Raw genomic sequence first — 4,709 nt, forward strand, 5'->3', positions numbered from 1 at the left:
TCTTTTGGATACATTGGTTATTTCCATTTCTGGCCCTTTCAAATTATTTAATTTCTTATTTTATAGAACATTTCCTATTAATGTCCTTTCTAAATATGCCTGGCACATGGTAAATTTTGACTCTGTATTCTGGAGGAATACCAAAGTTTTGGACTCTGTCATCTCCAGAAGGACATACAAGTTGTTGACCTTGCCATTTGATGAAAGACAATGTTCTGATTTTCTTAATTTCCTTGAATATGTGCCATGGAAGCCTACCATAATTACCTTCATCTACAGTATTTCAGAAAAGTGAGAAATTTGATGAAGTTTAAAAATGAGCATTCAGTGATTCAAGGGCATTTCTATTCAATACATTATAGAATGTTTTTTTATTATAACACTAGAGGCCCAGTGCACGAAATTTGTGCACTCAGAGGGGGAGTTCCTCAGCCTGGCCTGTGCCCTCTTGCAGTCTGGGAGCCCTTGGGGGATGTCTGACTGTTGGCTTAGGCCTGCTTCCTGCAGGGAGTGGGCCTAAGCCAGCAGTCAGACATCCTTAGTGCTGCTGCAAAGGTGGGAGAGGCTCCCGCCACCGCCACTGCACTCGCCAGCCATGAACCCAGCTTCTGGCTGAGCAGTGTTCCCTCTGTGGGAGCGCACTGACCACCAGGGGGCAGCTGCTTCGTTGAGCATCTGTTCCCTGGTGGTCAGTGCACGTCATAGCAACCGGTTGTTCTGCCATTTGGTTGATTTGCATATTAGCCTTTTATTATATAGGATAGTCCCATCTGCTTTATCAATAAACTCAGAGATTATAAGGAATACCAAAGTTTTGGACTCTGTCATCTCCAAAAGGACATAAAAGTTGTTGACCTTGCCATTTGATGGAAGACAATGCCTTTCACCTTGATATTCAAAGCCTGATGTGTAATTAATAGATATTCAATAAAGATTTCAAATGAACTGCACTTTATGCTTGAGAAGATTATTTGCAGTCAGGCTACCTTAACTAAACTTCCTATGTTCTTCAATTCATAGAGTTCTCAGAGTCTGAAAGAAAAGGCAATTTTCTATTCCTAGGAAAGAGAGAGTGAAACATGCTAATTTCTTTTTAATATACGTATTGACGCTTCCAATGTGCAGTTACCAAATCAACAATTGGGATGGAATGGAAGAGGGAGTGGTACTGGTTTGTTATACTTTTGAAGAGTTTATATCTATGTGGTATAAGATGCAACATGGTGCCATAGCTGGTTTGGCTCAGTGGATAGAGTACAGGCCTGCGGACTCAAGGGTCCTGGGTTCTATTCCCAGTCAGGGCATATGCCTGGGTTGCGGGCTCAGTTCCCAGTAGGGGGCATGCAGGAGGCAGCCAATCAATGATTCTCTCTCATCATTGATGATTCTATCTCTCCCTCCCTCTCCCTTCCTTTCTGAAATCAGTAAAGATATTTTTTAAAAATATGCAACATGGCTCTCTAGAAACTCTTCAGGATTAAAGTTGACTTTTTCCAGAAAAGCTCTGAATGCAAATACATAATTTACAGTCAGTGGGGAAGAAGGAAAATGTTTGGTTAAAAAAAATACAGCAAATTCTCAAATAATGAATGTCATTTTGGTCAATGTTGTAATGTTAATGAAAAAAAAATGAATTCCCTGGGTGTGGCCACTGTCACTGTGGTTTACACATTCTCCTCATGTCTGCATGGGTTTCTTGGGCAATCTGGTGTCCTTCCACATCCAAAGATTGCATGAGGTGAATTATGTATCTGAATTGTCCCAGAATGAGTGATTGTAGGTGTATGTAATTGTCCTGCAATGGAAGGGTGTCCTCTCCAGGGGGGTCACCCTTGCTCCCTGAACTCTAATAGGCTCCAGCCACCAGCCACCCTGAATAAGTGGGTTGAAAAATAATTATCTTGTTTTTATTAACCTTTCTTAAATGTATGTACAAGTTACATTTATTTCAATGTTTGATATTAGAAGTGTTTGAGTTCTTTATTTAGAAGTTTGGTGATGTTTTTGTGACCTAAGAACTTAACTCTTGTTCATATATTTTAGACTATGGTAAAATTGGTTTTGTTCTATGTCATTTCACTTGAAGCCACAGTTTCCAAGAATCTATCAATGATGTTAAGTGAGGACTTACTGTAATTACTTGAAGTGGATAATGATTTGAATGAGGGGAAAAAGCTACTTGAGAGTTATGTGTAATTTACAAATCATATGCATGGCTATGCTAAAATGTCATTTGTTTTTCCTTTATCCATTTTCTCCTCTAAGACAATCTATTCTTGCCATTTGTCTTAATAAATGATAAAAGCTGAATCTGCAATAAATTGGAGATACCTTATATAATACTTAAAAAGAGACCCCAAAATAATTACCTTTTCATTTGAAATCTACTTGATCACCAGTTTTTGCCAGTCCTTTATTACTATGGAAATAATAAATGAAATTATATCTTTATAAGGTTTATAATATGTTTACTAAATTTAAATTCTTTTATAGCAAGACATCTCCCCTTTAGAAATTTCTTTTACAAAATTCTACAACTAATTTACAAACATTTATTCACAGATTATAAGTTCTTGTCATATGTAACTTCGAGTTTAAATGTTAGTGCTAACTTAAAAACATTCTACCAATGCTATAGCTCTTTGGATTCGCAAGGCATAATTGGTCAACTGACCAAGACAAGTCTGACTATTCACCATATTTTGGACTAGAGAATGACATTTCCTATACTTTTGACCAGAAGTCTTCTTTAAGTATACATGGACGGGTAAGAATGGGAGACCAGGCTCCCAAGACCACTGCCCCCTCATGGAGATGCCTTGCCATTTGCCATATAGGAGAGATTGTCAAGAAGTCAGAGTGGCTATTAATAAGACTCTTCTCCCTTCAAGGTTCAGGAAACTCACATCTCTTGAAACACAGAGAAATGAGAGAAGTCATCATTATATGGCCTATTTTTATTTTTTTCCTCATTGTTCTGAGTTCTTGGATCCTATAGTTTTGGTTTTCTGCATATTCTTTCACAGATAAAGATGATAAAAATTTAAAGAATAGCTTTAGCTGTAAGAAGAAAAATGCCTAAGAACTTTTACTCTGTGAAAAATACGTTGGTTAGAGCTCATACCTTGAACATTTTTTACAATAGAATATTGTTACTATAGGGAATTACAAATAGAATACAAATAATATAAGTTAGAGTTCAACATTTCCAACAATGAATATTCTAAGAAAAGTAAATTAACAGTAACTCAGATACATGCATATATATATACTATATCCATCTGAATAGTTATTGGATGGTGGAGATTGAGTTACTTTATATATAATTTATCACACAAATGTGATCTTAGTTATAACTAATCACATCTTATCAGACCAACTTTTTTTTCTCTAAAAACAACATATGCCATTCTGGTGACAAAATAATCTTATGGCTAGAATAAAGCTAGGTTTTCAAGTAATTAAGTTTCTAAAAATACCTGTTTTCTATAGCTAAAAATGATAAAATTAGTGCCCCTAAGTTCTTGAGCTTTTTTGTACATGTTACAAGTAAAACTACAAATAACAGCTATATATACTTTGGTTCCTTCCCCCCTGTTTCTTTCTCCCTTTTTATTTGTTTTTCCAAAAATATATTCAGTGATACACTCCAGAATATATATTTTTAATATTCTCTCCAGGGCCATTATGAGGAACTTTGTTTAAATAATATTATTCCCCACTTATTGTGGGGCTGGAGAGCAGAAGATGCTCTGGCAAGCAAGACAAAAAATAATCCTGATGTTTGTAATGCTCAGCTCTACGGAGGTTGTTGTTGAATTTAATGTTCAACAACGTGATGAAAATAGAAAACTAACTAAAAGATAACAGGAAGTATAAGCACCAATGAATTTATTTTTACATAATAGTTTCTAGCTTTTGAAATAATTAGAAATAAACAAAACAAAGAAACAATCCCATAACATTCTTCTACTCATTATCCTTTGATAAACTAGAGTAGAAAACAAATATATAGTCTATATACTATGTTTTTTTGTCTAAGTAATTTGTTCTACCTATGAAGAAGAGAAAATAGTCCTGTGACAGAAAAGCACTATTCTAGATATTTTGTAAACATCTTAGTTAATCCTCATAAAACTCAGGGAGACTGAGTTTGCCATACCCATTTTACAGCTGAGGCAGTGAATGCTCAGTAAAGTTAACTGACCTAAATCATAGAATTATTAAATAGTGAAGCAAGAATTTCACCCCAAGTCATCTGGTTGCAAATTTCATGCTTTTTAAAATTCCCATTGATCTAATTTTATGTTCCTTTCACATTTACAATACAGCAAAGATTTCAAAAATTTTGTAATTAATTTTCTAGATGATTCAGTGGAGCTTCTACAGTCAGTGAGCTCCCCATCATTGAGTATATTCAAGCATTGAGTGTTATTCTGATAAAGAGTTCAGCTTGATTGGGAATGGTTAAACCATAAGAATATTAAGGTCCCTTTAAACCCTGAAACTCTGTGACTAAGCAACAATACTATGCACATTACAGATATAGCAGGAATTCTCAGAAATGACATGATCCCTAGGCACGTAACTGAGGACCATTTTCTCAAGAAGACCTTATCTGGGTAGGCATTACTCAATTTGAGTCAGATTGGGGAAATACAAGCTTCAATTTTGAAATGAAAAAGAAGATAGTCAATCACAGACAAATA

This window comes from Myotis lucifugus, unplaced genomic scaffold, assembly GCF_000147115.1.
Source record: "Myotis lucifugus unplaced genomic scaffold, Myoluc2.0 scaffold_40, whole genome shotgun sequence".
Lineage (NCBI taxonomy): Eukaryota > Metazoa > Chordata > Mammalia > Chiroptera > Vespertilionidae > Myotis > Myotis lucifugus.